The sequence below is a fragment of the Sciurus carolinensis genome, chromosome 7 (genome assembly GCF_902686445.1).
Source record: "Sciurus carolinensis chromosome 7, mSciCar1.2, whole genome shotgun sequence".
Lineage (NCBI taxonomy): Eukaryota > Metazoa > Chordata > Mammalia > Rodentia > Sciuridae > Sciurus > Sciurus carolinensis.
The window spans coordinates 129,600,842-129,616,720 of record NC_062219.1 but is presented as its reverse complement, the minus strand read 5'-3'; the positions used below and the strand labels follow the sequence as shown (position 1 = coordinate 129,616,720).

Sequence of the window (15,879 nt, the reverse complement as noted above, 5' to 3'; positions counted from 1 at the left end):
TAAAAGCTAAACATGGTTAATATAAAAACATCAATGCAATTATTTTTCTATTAGTCTTATTTATCAAGCTGTTGTTCTCCAACCTCAAGTTGTAATGGTAATTTTAATCTTATCAGAATAAGAAATTTTATTGGGGATTTATCTATATCATTTAGTGTTCTGTAACTGGACCTGAGCCTTATGTTGCCCTCTGCACTGGGATAAAAATGTAAATGTATTTCTAAAAGATAACAAGAGTCTGATCTGTTTAAGGGTTAATATCATGAAACAGGAAAACATTTTGCCACTTTACTACACAAAAGGAAAATTAAATGCTCTCTCAGCTTTCTTTGATTCATGTTTTAGGTGTAATATTCTACTGTGTTAATTAACATTTATATAGACTTAGGAAACAACATATGTAAACTTTATAAAATGATATTTAAGAAAAATGAAGATCAGCTTTAGAACTAGGCCGCTTTACCTAAGATTTATGAAGAGGACTGCCTTACCTGAGATAAGGTTCTGCCTCCCACCTTACTACATGTTACAGTGGCTCCAAAATAAGCCAGACTTCAGTTCACTTAATGTTATATTCAAAAGATTGCTTTTTTGTTATAAAATTACTGTGATCTCAAACAGGGGTATAATATATAGCTCAGCCAGAATTTAAGATAGCTATTACACAACTAAATATGTTGTTACTCTTGTTAATTCCATTTTGTGTTTTCCTTGTAAACTCCGTAAATGTTGACTGATTAATGTTTTACAGAGGTACTACTTCAAGAAAAATCTAAATTAATTTGAGAAAATAAGCCATTTCCTATAGGGCAGATAATATAGACCCCAGTTTAATAAAAGTTGGTAAATAACTATAAAGTCATAGACATTAGATTTAAAACCCAGTACTCTTACTGAATGAGTGGTAAAACTGCCTTGCTGGATGTTTAAGATCAAAACTTAAAGATTGAGTTTAAAATAAAGGTTTCAAGAGAATCAATATTTGGCTTTTGCCCTCAGACTCAGCCTAAACCCAGGGAACAAGAGCGAAGCAGCAAAAGCAGTCATTGCCCTTTTTCCTTACAGCAGTTAAAAGTCCCTAAAATTAGAGGGGAAATAATAAAAATTTTAAAAGACACTCAATATAGGTAGGTAAATTAGGTTAAATCACAAAAATAAGGACCATTTTAGGTCCAGAAAGTTGGAGCCAGATGACCTCTGAGAGATTAAAATGTTAATGCTTTCAGAGCCTTTCCTCCACCCTTACCAAGAACCTGCTCCTCTCTAACCTGTTGTTAAGTCTCTCTAACAGGTTCAAGTTATGAGAGAACCAGCCCCAACAGACCACTAATTTCCAACACCCATTTCAGTCAGAAGACTATGTCTACATCAAGTTGTTCCAGAAAGGACTAACACCCAGTTGAAATGGAAGGGTCCTTACTCACATTATGGACTCATTACATCTGAGTTAAGACAACAAAAAAGGGACAGCCCTCAGAGACCCCAACGTCATCTAAAGATAAGAGTGAAAAATATTTAACTAATTAATAAATGATTTGATTATGTACAAAAAAAACAGTGGGGAATGTGATGGGTTGACAGATCTGGCTCCATGAGAATGTTATAGACCAGTCTCTGAAGGAACTGACTAAACAGACTCCATTTAGATCTGAGACTTCATGTTATGTAGGAAGTAAACTTCTCCCATGGGAACACCCCGACTCTGTGCCCATCATCAGTTACTTCGTGTGACATGTTCAATAATATACAATGTCATCTCCTGGTAGTAAAGAATTGCTCTCTTTTGATTTCTATTGCTCCTAACAATGTACCATGTGAATGGTGATTGTGTGGAACCATTCTTTACTTTGTACCTAGGTAAGGGTCATTTTGACCCACTTCCCCCTCTGTTGATGATCTCATGATGTTAATGTGTAATTTTGAATCATAGCACAGACACTTATGATTAATGTGATTTTTGGTATAAGAACCCCTACAACCCTGTTGTGGGGGCTTTTCTCCCAATAGCCATTTTTTGGGGCATTGTGTGAGACAGTCAGCTGACCGACTTAATAAAGACTCTCAAACTTGGACTTCTCAGTGGTGATCGGTCTGTTGTTAAGTTGTGCCCCATAACAAATCAGCATGTTTTAAAAGAACTCTTAAAACTCATTGAAAAACAGAAAGAAGCAAGAAAAGGAAAGAAAGAAAGAAAGAAAGAAAGAAAGAAAGAAGGAAAGAAAGAAAGAGGAGAAGAAAAGAAGAAAGGAAAGGTCAGAGGGAGGGAAGAGATCCATCAACATGGTGTGATAATGTCAAAGCAGTCCTGCTCATTAGCAGATGGAGAGGACAGACGTGAGTAAATCTGGCTGCTAGGATGACTGCAGACAAGGTTACACAGAAGCTCTAAGGCCAACATGGCCCCATATGAATGAAGTCACCTTCCCTCCGTGCGACCCCAGGCTCTTGCTATACCAGTCTTCCCTGTGGATTCCTACTCCATAAGCCACTCTCATCTGCACAGTGCACAACACCACAAACACCTAGTGAATGCACTTTTGAGCCCCCTTGATATACATAATATGCCAGATCTGGTCTAGGCCTCCATGAGAGTCCCTGTGTTCACTGAGTCAGAACTCAGATCTGTCCTTGGGTCACTGCTAGGCGGCATCTCCTGGTTTCTGCCTCCCTGCAGTCCATATTCTGATTCATTCTGGAGGTATCTTCCTGAAGAACTTTGTCTGATTAACCTTTAACAACTGAAGTGCTATAGCATGTGTTTATTTTATGTTCATACCAGAAATGTCTCCTGAAAAGTTATGAGGAGTGAAATCACATAATCAGTTTGAATTTTAAAAGTCAATCCTTAGAAGTAGAAGTACATGAATTAAAGATGAAAACTGGACATGGGAGGTGACTCTGAGTGGTCTTACCAATCAAAATGAGGCATACATAGTGAACAAAGGAAGAGGTGTTACAGAAGAAACAAATATTGGGAAATATAAGAGGTGTTGAGTTGAACCCACAAGATTTTGTGTGTATGTTAAAGTTTGCAGTGGAAGAGAGTTAAAGATGAGTGGCCTTTGGAATTGACTGTTGGGAATATGGTCAATTAAGCAGAAAACACAGGGGAGCTTGCAGACTGGGAGATTTTAGTTGAATTCAAGAGGAGTTGGGCTTTATAATATATAAGATATTTAATGGCTTGAACAAGCAGTTCAGTTGTGCTAATGTGGAAATCAAATATAGAAATTCTGCTTTGCAACTTCACATATTTGTTTCTTCTTCAACAAATGCATCATAAGGGTACAGAATGTTCTTCCAAGAGTGCCATGGGGAAATGAATGTCCAATTTTGGACAAAGCTCTTGGTCCACAGCATTTACCATGACCATCTTCAATGCAGCAGAAATGTGCTAGACCTAATTGTATTTGCAGGTTCCTATCAGTGCACCTGATGCTATTCTCAGGAAGGATGTCAAAGAACTGAAGTTTTTCTGTCCATAAAATTACAAATGGTTTTGAACTGATCAAGATAGCAGTGTTCCTCTTTCTAAGTGGATTTGGCATAGTGGGGAATATTTCTGTTTTTGTGAATTGTATGTTCACTTTCTTAGTTCTGAGAAGAAATCAGTTCATCTTATTCTCATCCACTTGGCTTTTACAAACATCCTAATGCTTTTTTGCAGAGGAGTGCAAAAGACAACGGCAGCTTTTGGTTTAAGAAATGTTCAAGATGATGTAGACTGTAAATCTGGCGCATCCTTCCCTTGTTGCTCTTCTTTTGGATACTCAATGCTCTGATAAGCATGAACTTACCATTTTACATCAAATACATCAACACAATGAACATATCAGAAACTAGGAAAAGTGAGAACTACTGTTATTTTCTGCCTGAAATCTGGATAATCAGATGGATTTTCCTCTTTCTCATGGTCCTTCGAGATGCTGGGTTATAGGGTGTCATGGGCTGGGCTAGTGGTTACATGGTGTTCCTCCTCCACAAGCACCACCAGCGTGTTTTCTACCTGCAGACCTCCAAGCTCCTCTACAGAATTGCCCCTGAGAAGAAAGCTGATCAAAGTGTTCTCCTTCTGATGCTCTGTTTTCTATTATTCTACTGGACAGATTGCTTTCTTTCTTTCTATTTACTGTCTCCTTAGGAAATAATTTTATAACAGTAACTATTCAAGATTTTCTGACCCTTGGCCATACAATTCTCAGTTCTTTTGTGCTGATCCACAGGGACGGACATCTTTCTAAATGTTGCTCAGTGAGGTTTGAGAAAATGTCTATTTCTTTGATCTCTTTAGTAAGGAAATATGTAGAATCTGTTCATAATCCTATAACTTGTACTTAAAAAATCAAGCAAGAGTAAATGGATAAGTGTACATTGGCAGATAGCAAGTCTGGTGACCAGCAGCCCTTACCTGAGGTGGAGGTCAAATGGAGCCAGAGGGACCCATCTTTCCTCCCATTCTCCATCCTCACACTTCAGGAAGTGGTGGCGACTGTGGGTTCCATGACTTTCCACCACCAGGCTTCCAGGAGTAAGGGCAGTGAGACAATTGGCAAAATTTTGTCAAAATAAATAAAGTGTTCACCTGTGACTCAGTAATTCCACTTGTAGGACCAAATCCTTCAATACATGCTCATTGAAGAATTAAAGTATGAAAAATATCACAAGTTACTTTTAAAACATAACCTAAGTATCCTGCAAGAGGTTCTATTTAATTAACTAATTGAAAATATCCATAATAATCTATCCATGCAACAAAAGGTTGTGGTATCCCCCAAATAATAGGTGAATTAAAAATGTATTGATGGAGTAAGAAGCAAGGGATTTTAATACAATGGAAGTAAAGCAATGTGAAATAATAGAATTCATAATGGAATATAATGATAAAATTAGTGTGAATGATTTCCATCATCATTCTGTAAGAATAAGAAGAAATTGAAAGGGTTGTTACTGGTTTAGACAGAAACTAGGTAAACGGAGACATAGTAAGTATGACTTAAACAAATCTTTCTACATTTTCTGATTTTCTAAATACGTGAATGAATCTTTTTCTAACAAATAAATTGTTAGAAACTCTTCCTGGCTTGTTTTGACTTGTTTATTATGTCTCTTCTCAGTGTCCTTGTGCTGTCCATATGCTAGTATATATTCTATTGTCAAAGCTGCAAAATGATCTAATTCTGCATTAATTTCAATAAAGATCTTTGCTTCCATGTTTCCTAACTTGGAACCAAAATTTTATATTTGGGTAAAATGTATAGTTCTGGCAGTAAGATATCTATTTCAGATCTGGAGGTTAATGAAAGAATTGTGATTGTCTGATCTACTGATTCAAGTCAGACCTCTATGCAACAGATGCAAAGCCTTGGTCCTTGTATATAGCAAATAAGACTCTGGTAGGTCTCTTCCATGCTGCAGCTCTGCAGATACCATGATCAACAGGTCAGGCTACTGGTCCCTGAGGATAAGACCATGCTACTCACTGCTTATGACTATAAGCACGTGCTCTTGGGTTTGAATTTGTCAGAGCCCTGGTACAAGCCACATCCTCTGGACCTCCATGTTTTCCTAAGAAGGTATATCTCATGAAGCATCTCCAGCATTCCAGTCTCCCTGAGTCTTTGGACACCACCCTTTATACCAAGGAGCTAGTGATAGTTCAACTTCATTTAGAAGAGACCACATAGACTACACTTTCCAGTCTACAATCAACCCAGGAAAATTTATGGCCATTCTGAGTACTCAAAGCAAAATACTGAATTTACTATCCGTTCTCACTGTGTCCACATAAATCCATTTGGCCATATCCAGCTTTACATGCCATTTCTCTCTCTCATTTTTTTATTATCAGGAAAAAAATTATTTATTTATTTATTTAATTTTATTGTAAACAAACGGGATACATGTTGTTTCTCTGTTTGTACATGTATTAAAGGCATATCATTTGTGTAATCATAAATTTACATAAGGTAATGTTTGATTTATTCTGCCACTTTTTCCCTTCCCCCTACCCCTCCCACCCCTCTTTTTCCTATATACAGTCCTTCCTTCCTCCATTCTTGTCCCCCTTCCTAGCCCTAAACCTAACCCTAACCCTAACACTAACCCCCATGCCTTTTCTCTTGATGTTATAGATTGATATGATTCATTTACGTACAAACCACTCCCCATCCTGAGTCACAGAAATACTGGTAACTCTTTGTGAAATGCAGACAAAAGGTTTCCTAAAAAGTAGATGTCTTTGCTATAAAACCTGTTTGTTGCCAAGTGACAGATAACCACAACTGTATCAACTTCCATTAACACAAATATTTTCACCTCATATTTTATTGTTCAGGAGTTCTGGAAATCTAGATCTTTTGTTCAGAGTCCCATGAACTAAAGTTGTGGGGATGGTGGAGTGAAATTCAGAAGTGAGTCCTAGAGTCCTCTCCAAGGACCACAAAATATTGGCAGAATTCAGTGTCTCTTGTTTCAGAACCCAGGGACTCAGCTCTCACAGATTCCTACATTAGCTCACACAACCAATCCCATAGAAAGTGAATCACTCCATGAGGCTGCTCCACAACCATCCATGTCAAGGATGGAGCCTCTGACAGGTGGTCAACCACACTTGACATCACAGCTGGTTACTCCAGGATGGTGATCCATCCCATTCACATCATAGCTGACTGCTCCTGCCCTGAGGCTGCCCAAAACTATTCACATCAGACTGCTTACTCTATCCATGAGTCTGCCCCCAAGCACTCACATCACAGATGCTTCCTCTTGCCCTGAGGCTGCTCACAAAATTCACCTCATAGCTGAATTCTCCTTCAAGCATTCTGATTAACCTCAGCATTCTGATCTTTGTCTCCTTTCAATAATTCACATTATTAATCAAACTTAAGAAGGAGAACTCATTTTATAAGCTCTTGGTCAATAATAAGTGACCTTATTTACATCTGCAAACACTCTCTTGTATGTCTTGTATGCCTCATCAGGCAGTCAAATCTCAGTAGTAAAGGTCCACCATATACTGGATAATCTGACCACAGCTATGGGCCATGGAATATCAAGGCCTTTCATGTCAGTGAGGCAAGAATCTTGGGACATTCTTAAAATTCTGTCCACAACCTTTGCTCCCTCTTGGCCTACATTCTCTTACTTTTCCCACAAAATCCAGTAATTTGATCTCTAAATTTACTTTGGTGGCCACGTTGAAGAACTCAGGTAAATCAAGATGGTGCTCATCCCTTTACCACTGACAGAGGAAGAAGGCAAGATCCAAGGTGTAGGAGAGCCAGTGTGCAGCCAGGCAGGAGAGAAAGAGCTCTGTTGGGGGGTGGGTGCCTGGAAGAGATTCTGTCCCAGGAAAGGCTGTGCTCCTCCATCTGAGTGTGCTTTTTGGACAGACTTATGTCTATCTGGAGTCTGTATGGCTGTCTGTAATGGCAGATTTACGCTGTTGGAGATGTGGGCAGCTTTCTTCATGTGATCCAGCAGTCCCATTGCTGGTTATATATCCAAAGGTAATGAAATCAGCATATCCAACAGATGTCTGCTCCCCAGTCCTCAACGGGCCCCTGTTCACAGTAACCTAGACATGGAGTCAGTCTTTGGCAGAGGAGCAGATGATGACAATGGGAGTGACACAATGGAGCACTTGCAGTCATGACAGTGAATCCTGTTACCTTGGATACAGGAGTACCCCGAGGTCACTGTTAGAAGTGGCATAAGTGATGCAAAAAAAATACATGCATAACCTGATCTCATTCACAAGTGGAATCTAAAGACGATAATTGGAGAGAGTTCCAGTTATCAGAACTGAGGCTTAGGGGCTGGGAAGATGTTGGCCAAAGTTATGAAATTTAAGTTACATAGGAGAAAAAATTTAAGAGATCCTTTTACAATATGGTAACTGTGATTCAGAACAAGATTCTGTATTCTTGGCCATTGACAAGAGAGCAGATTTTCAGTATTCTGACTGCAAAAAATATATGAGATAAAGTACATATTATTGAGTTCAACTTAGCTACCCCATAATATATGTGTGCTTCAAAACAGCATGTACACAAAATCTACATTTTGTCCAGTAAATAATAAATATGATAACAAAACACAATAAGTCAAAAGGCAATCTATGCAACAGGTGCAAATCTGGAAAACCATACAACTGATGAAGACTTAATAGCCCAACTCTATAAGGAACTCATGAAAATCAATAAAGAGATAAATTAACTTGATTAAAAATTGAATAAAGCAAATAAACATTTCTCAGGAGAAGACATAAAATATAACCAGATATATGAAAATCTGTTTAACACCGCTAACAATCTGGAAATAAAAATTAAAGCCACGGTGTGATGTCTCACTCCCCTTAGAACAGCTATCATCCAAAAGATGATCCATTGGCTAGGGTGTGGAGGAAAGGGCCCCTGCTCCTTAGGGTGGAATGGTAACTAGTAGAGCATTCATGGAAAATCAGTGTGAGGCTTTGAGCTTCCTCAACAATCGAAAATAAACTAGTATGATCTAGCAACCCCATTGCTGAGTACATGGCCAAAGGAAGTAAAATCTGTAAGTTGAAAAGGAGTCTACACTACCATGTTCAATGTGGTATTAGTCATGGAAGGCAAGATTTGGAAGCTAAGATATGCAGGACATGGGGAGATGTCAGTTTTTTATCTGCTTTATAACAGAAATCACTCTGTTCTAAGAACCAAGCCCAGGATCTTCCATGACTGACACTTAAGCAAAGGCTTTGGAGGTCCAGGTCTTCATTTGGACTCTTCCCCTCACTTCTTCATAGACCTCCTTCCTGCTGCTGATAAGCACTCACAAGGTTCTCATGGACCAGCAGGTGAGGGAGGAGTAAGGGAAGGGGCTCAGAAGTGTGCTACCCAGGAGCACCAGGTCCAGTTCAGACAAAAACCAGGGAAACTGCTCACCTTTTTTAAAATGAAGGCTGTGGCTCACCTACCCACCTGGTCACTGCTTCACTGGACTCTTAAGTTCCACATGAAGAAAGCTTTTCCACAGCGAGGCACTGACCTTGCATTTAAAGTCCCAGCACTGTGGGGTGTTGGGACCTCATGCCAAAGCACCTGAACATAAGGTGCTATTTCTTGAGGATGGCATGTTTTCATAAAGAAGGAAACCACAGACACTAAGGAGGTTTGAGGACAGCTAAGAATGTCACTCTTACCTGCAGGTTTAGAGCAACCAGTCAGGATATGTTAAATGCCAGGGGTGCAAAGCAAGCATCTGGATGTCAACAGGATTCTCTCTACTCCAACACCAGTACAGAGGGCAGGAGAAACAGGGATGCCCAGTGCCTACAGCATTATTTGGATCCATGCAGTAAACCCTGTCCAAACTCAAGGTGAGAACTGACTTAAATCTACTCTCCCTGGCACCAGGGATTGCACTTTCTTCTCACATTTTCCAGAAAGTCATTATTTCTACTAGTTCTTACAAAGCAATTCCACTTTGGGTAATATTTTAGTCAGCTTTTTGGTCACTGTGACTGAAAGATTCGACAAGACCAATTATAGGAGGAAAAGTTTACCTGGGCTTACAGTTTCAGAGGTCTCAGAGGTCCAACTCCATTCTTCTGGCCTGAAGTGTGGCAGAACATCATGGTGGCAGGATGTGGAAGAAGCAAAGAGAGAGACTTCTCCCACCAAGTACAAAATATAAACCCCAAAGGCAAGGCTCCAGGGACCCAACTACTCTAGCCACACCCCACCTGCCTCAGTCTCCACTCAGTTAATTCCATATCAGGGTGTCAATGCACTGACTAGGTGAAGGCTCTCCTAACCCAATCACTTCACCTCCAAAGCTTCTCACATTGTCTCACACATGAGCTTTTGGGGGACACCTCATCTCTAAGCCATAGCAGGTAATAAAGAAACAGGACTGGATAGTTACTGATTAATTGAAAGAATAAATTGAATGCAGCAAACATTTTTAATATGAAATATAAATTCAAATTGAAATTGAATATATGCATTAGATCAATAAATAAAACTTAACATGGATTCCACATTTGGCTCACCTGTATCACTTAATGGTCTGAGAAATCTGAGTTTAACTAGAATTTTCATTACCTCCTTAAATTTTTATGTGGAAAACCTTGATAAACTAACCAAATATTCACACTTTGATGACTCCTGTGGGGAAAATGTTCAGAAACTTCACTCTCATCAGAGGGATTCCTTGATGTCAGTGATATTTCTTCTGGGGCCTTCCAAAAACAATCCTTGTTAGAGCCCATAGTCTAGGAGGCCCTCAGCAATAACACCTATTGGCATCAGATCTGCCATTTTGCTACCTCCAGTATTCTGCTTCCCTCACATGATTTTGCAAGCCAGATTGTCAGTCTGTGAACAACCTAGCCAGCCATTGATCTGCTGGACAGCCTGCAAACATTCTTGAGAGTCACTGGTCCAGATTGTTATCCCACAAACTTCCTAACCAGTCATTTGTCTGTTGTTATTAGCCTGCAAAATTCCATTACCTAAGAATAGCTCCCCTGTCTCTCTCTCTCTCTCTCTCTCTCTCTCTCTCTCTCTCTCTCTCTCTCTTCACTATCACTTGCTTCATCTCCCTCTCCTCCTCCTCTCTCTCTCTCTTTCTCTTTCTCTCTCTCACACACAAACACACTCACACACACACCCTGCTGGCTGACAATCTGCCTCTCCACATAATAAAATCTCCTGTATAAGTTCTCACAATCAGAGTGGTTTTTTGGGTAATTTCAATGATGCCATGAGTTGGATGAACTCTTCTATCACCACTTAGACACATGGAATTCCATTTGATGCCCCAGATGCTAATCTTACCATTCATTCACCAGACACTAGTCTCTTTTGGTAAGTGGCTTCTCCCTGGTTTTTTGTTACCTGGGAAGTGACCACTAACATGCCAGCACCCCTGAGATTCTCCACAGGTCAGGGGAACCCCCAGTCATGGTTCTTTCAACTATGGCTGAATCCCTATACTGATTGCTGGGGGAGACTTCCAGGCTGACAGGGGACTCTTTCCTGAGAGGCAGGAAAGCTCCAGACTGATGGAGGATTCTTTCCTAAGAGGACAACCTCTTGCAAGACCTACTCCAGTCCTGGGTTCCCTCTGTGACTTTTTTTCTCTATGAAGGCCCTGGTGACAGGCACCCAGGTACCCTTCAGGTTAAGTCTTGATGCTTACCTAGTGGTAGTGATGACTCCATGGTTAACTCATCCTTCACTCTGGTGAGTCCCTGGGGCCAAGGGACACCTTGCCTCTTTACTCACCAATTCCTCTTGCAATGGGCAGCTCACTCTCAATCCCAACCCAAACCCCCCTGGGTTGCCTCTTAGTTAACTTAAGAGTCCGTCTGCCTCACCCCAGACTTCAAACCAAACTGAACTTTACATCTCAACATTTTTATGGATTTTAATTCCTGTGTGTGCTCAAGGAAATGGAAAGAGAATTCCTTACATTCAAATTTTCTCTTTCTAACAATCTTTGTTCTTCTTATAAACCTGAACACACACTCTCTCTCTCTTTCTTCTTCTTCTTCCTTTCTTTTTCTTCTTCTTCTCCCTCCCCCTCTCTCTGCCTTTCTCTTTTTCACTCTCTCATGTTATTTTACCAAAAAAAATGTTCATTATCATTTTTTCTTCTAGGACTCTTGTTTTGTTTTTCTTAAATACTATATTTTTTGAGCTAACAATTTTGATTCTACATACCTAGAATTAAGGTTTTTTGACCAGTTCTGTTTTTATTCAACTCTAGAGATATTTTTGAACATCTGCTGCATTGCAATGGAGATTCTCCTATAAAAATCTATAAGGCCTTTGCTTTTCTGTTATGTGTATATCCTGTTGTCTGATATTGTGTTGTCTCTCTACATACATGGGTCCAAATATAGCACTCACAAATTAAAATTAAAAGAGGATCCAGAAACCTTTAATTCACATGATTTTGAAAAGGTCATTTTAAAATTGGGTAAACAGTTGAAGGTAAAATGTCTTTCAAATTATTTACCTCACAAGTCTCTAGGTGGTCAAATTAATAAAATGTTGATATCTATAAAATATCTAATATTAATTGTTTCTAGGAGTTTACTTCAACAGGAAAGATACAAAAGATACTGTTCAATATACTTATCTGATGTCTTTTACAGTAAAATAAGTACATTAGATTTGACATATATAGGATTACTCAAATGTGATTGTTAGAGACATCTGATTGATTTACAAAGTTAAAATGCTGTTAAATAAGATCAAGTACTCTTAACTTCTTAAATTCCATGAAGTAACATTTGTAAACATTATTGATGTTTTCATATATTGGTAAATAAAAGAGGTTTAAATTTGCTTTGTGTCATCACTAAAAACAAGGTTACTAAGACTTAAGTTCTAACTGGTATAATTCTATATACAAAGGAATACAAAATTTCAACTGTTTCAATTATAGTACTGTACATAAAAATATTTCATCTTATTAAAAAGAGTAATTTATCTAAATTCAAAATTTCATAAGAGTTGTTTCAGAATGTGACCAAAAAGGGCCAACACATAGGAAAGAAAATAAAATGTTCTAGGAATGAAAACATATTTAAGAAGGAAGAAGAAAATGTTTCTGGGTAGGAAAGTCTTTCTGTGATGAAATCCAGGATGGAATCCATGGTCATTACCTGTTGACTCTCCCCTCACAGGGATCTGAGCTGCCTTGACCATGTTCCCTCATCCCTGATCCACCATAGGGTGTTTCTGCCTCTTGCTGTTGCTGGCCTCCTCGCCCACCACAGAATTCGACCCTTGACAGCTTTCCCTCTACTGGTGGTGAGTCCTCCAACTCTTCTACGGTGACCCTGAACACTCATTCTCTCTCTCTCTCTCTCTCTCTCTCTCTCTCTCTCTCTCTCTCACTCTGAAAACCCCAGCACTGGGTCAGGGTCTCCCTTGCTTAGTCACAGACCTGTCAGGGATGGTGACCACCCTCAGTGATGATCTGCTCCTATGTGGGAAACCAGGGAGGTGGTGGGGACACCCCTTCCTCTCCTGTTTCCCTTGTCCAGGCTTCTGAGAACTCTTAGCCATGGGCTCTGCTCAATCTATTCTCTGCAACCCCCATCCCCTTGGCTGCCTCCTCAAAAATATTCAGCCTCTCCTCTTGACTCCAGATCTCAAACCTCACAGGTTCATTTTCTATTGCAACACAGTCTGACCCCAATATAAGTTAGAAATATCATTTAATGTTCCAAAACTGGACCTGTTAGAGCCTGATTTGCTTAAAGACTAATATCCTGAAACATGAAAACATTTTGCCACTTTGCCACATGAAAGGAAATTTCTCTCTCAACCTTTCCTTGATATATATTTTGGATGTAATGTCATCGTGTCAACTAACAATCACATAGACTCAGGAAACAATACATGTAAACTTTGTAAAATGATGTTTAAAGAGGAGGCAAAGATGAACTTCAAAACTAGAACACTTCACCTAAGATTTGTAAAAAGCCTTACCTTACCTGAGATAATTCTCTGCCTCTCACTCTATTATATGTCAGAATGGCTCCAAAGAAAGCCAGACTTCAGCTTATTTAAAGTTACATTCAAAATATTGTTTTTTGTTGTACAATTACTGTGATCTCAAGCAGGGAAATAATTTATAGCTCTGTCAAAATGCAAGATAGCTATTATACAAACATAAATGTTTTACTGTTGTTAATTCCATTTTGTATTTTCTTTGTAAACTCTATAACTGTTGTCTGATTAATGTTTTGTTTTACAGAAGTACTGCTTCAAGAACAAAAAACCTAAATTAATTTGAGAGAATAACCAATCACCTATAGGAAAGATAAGATAATATAGATGCCAATTAAATAAAAGTGGGTAAATAACTGTAGAGTCATAAACATTAAACCCTAGTACTCTTACTTTATGACTGGTGAGACTGGCTTACAGGATGCTTAAGATCAAACTTAGAGACTAAGATTAAAATACAGGGACCAAGAAAACCAATATTTGGTTCTTGCCCTCTAAGTCAGACAGAACCCAGGGAGCGAGAGGACTTCTCTAAGGAGCTTTGCAATTCTGGGCCACATAACCTCCCAATCAGGGAGATTAATGAGACCAATAGAGGATGAGAAGCCAATCAGTGCACCTGCTGCAAAAAGGAGGGTCATTGAAAAAGGTAGACATCCCTGATGCTTCCAAGGGAAGCCACCTCATCAAGGACACCCTACCTACCAAAGGCACTAAAGGAACTAAAAGCTGCTCTCAAGTTCTCCATGAGTAACCCCTGTGGGAACTCAGCTGACCCTTAACAACAGATAAGAAAAAGGTCAATTTTACCAGCTTGATCTTGGATGCCTCGCAAAACAGATAAAACCAAAACATAGCCATTCCTGGCCATTAAAAAGAAGAAACAATAGTTAAACCTAACTTAAGATGTACACTTATGTTAGCCCCAAGAATAAGTAAGACTGGAGGTTACTAAAGAGATTCATAGGCAGGAGTTCCTGATAACCATTGAGAGCAACCGCCAGAGTGAGAAATTTTGGATCATTTTAAGGTCTACAGATCTTCCTAAACAGGACCACGACTGCTAAATTGCCTACAGAAGTTCGTACAAGATCAGATACATAAGTCTGGAGCTTGTAGACACACACAAGTTCACCAACCAATCCATCAACTTCTTCTTCTAAACTACCAGCCCCTGACACCCAAAGCTGAGACCTGTGATTCACTGTTGACACCTCCAGTTCCAAAATCTCTGCTCCCACCTAGAGCCCTCCCCGATTCCCTTTGCACAGGAATGAGATTCTTCGCCCCTAACCAGCAGGAAGATGCTACAGAATAAAGATGATCATCCCACCCTGGTATCTATAAGAACAAAGGGGAGGAATTTTGGCATCAGATCTGCCATTTTGCTGTCACCAGTATTCCCCCCACAGACACCATTGTACAACCCAGATCGTCAGTCTGCAAACATCCTAGTCAACCATTTGTTCACTTGTCAGACTGCAAACATTCTCACAGTCATTGGTCCAGATTGTTGGCCCATGAACTTCCTAGCCAGTCATTGATCCATTGTTTTTAGCCTGCAAAATTCCACTACTGAAGAAGAGCTCTTCTCTCCATCTCTCTCTCTCTCTCTCCCTCTCATTTACTCTCTCATCCTGTGGACAGACACTCTGCCTGTCCCTTAATAAAATCTCTTAGGTGAGTTCCCAATTCTGGAGTGGTTTTTCTGGTGCTTTCATCACCCACTGTCAAAAGGGGGTATAAATGAGACAATAGGTTCAAAACCTTGACTTTTCTACAGAATTTAACTAAGTGAGAAGAGTCTTTTCACAGTTTAGAAAGTAAAACACAGGATGAAGTGGCTGGTTGCAGGGTAATTTAAGCTCCCATCAGAACTTCTGCAGACCTGGCCAGCCTTGCAGGTCCTTTTACTGAAGCGATCAGAGGTGCAGGTATTACCGTGGGCAGCAGATCTGACCACAAGATGAAGACTGAACTTTATCCTTGGAGCAGAGGAGCTGCTGCCGCCCCCTGGTCTGGACATGAATCTTGCTTCAGGTTTGAGGAGTCTGGTTCCCGTCCCATCCCTGCCCGTTTCCTTTTCCCCAAGGAAAATGGCGGTAGCACTTCCCCAGAGACTGAATGAAGGAGGAAGAGCCCTGGCTGCTGGTAGCACAGGTGCGACGGGGCTGAGTGTGCAGAGCGGGGCAACCTCCTTGCAGCGCTGCGAGGCCCCGCTGCAGAAGATCCCCTGCGGCAGGAGCGGGTCTCTGCCCACGTCCGCAGCTTCTCAGCCTGCCTTTCCTGGACACTCCAGGACCTTGCAGCCTGGCCCACCTGGCCCTCCGGGTGCACTGCCTGGACATTGCTCCTCGTATATGAA

The 15,879-nt window shown here is 40.1% G+C and overlaps 1 pseudogene; it reads left to right on the top strand.

Annotated features, from left to right (window-relative positions):
* Nucleotides 1-3,769: 3,769 nt before the first annotated feature.
* Nucleotides 3,770-8,854, top strand: LOC124989409 (vomeronasal type-1 receptor 90-like; annotated as a pseudogene).
* The last annotated feature ends 7,025 nt before the right edge of the window (nucleotides 8,855-15,879 follow it).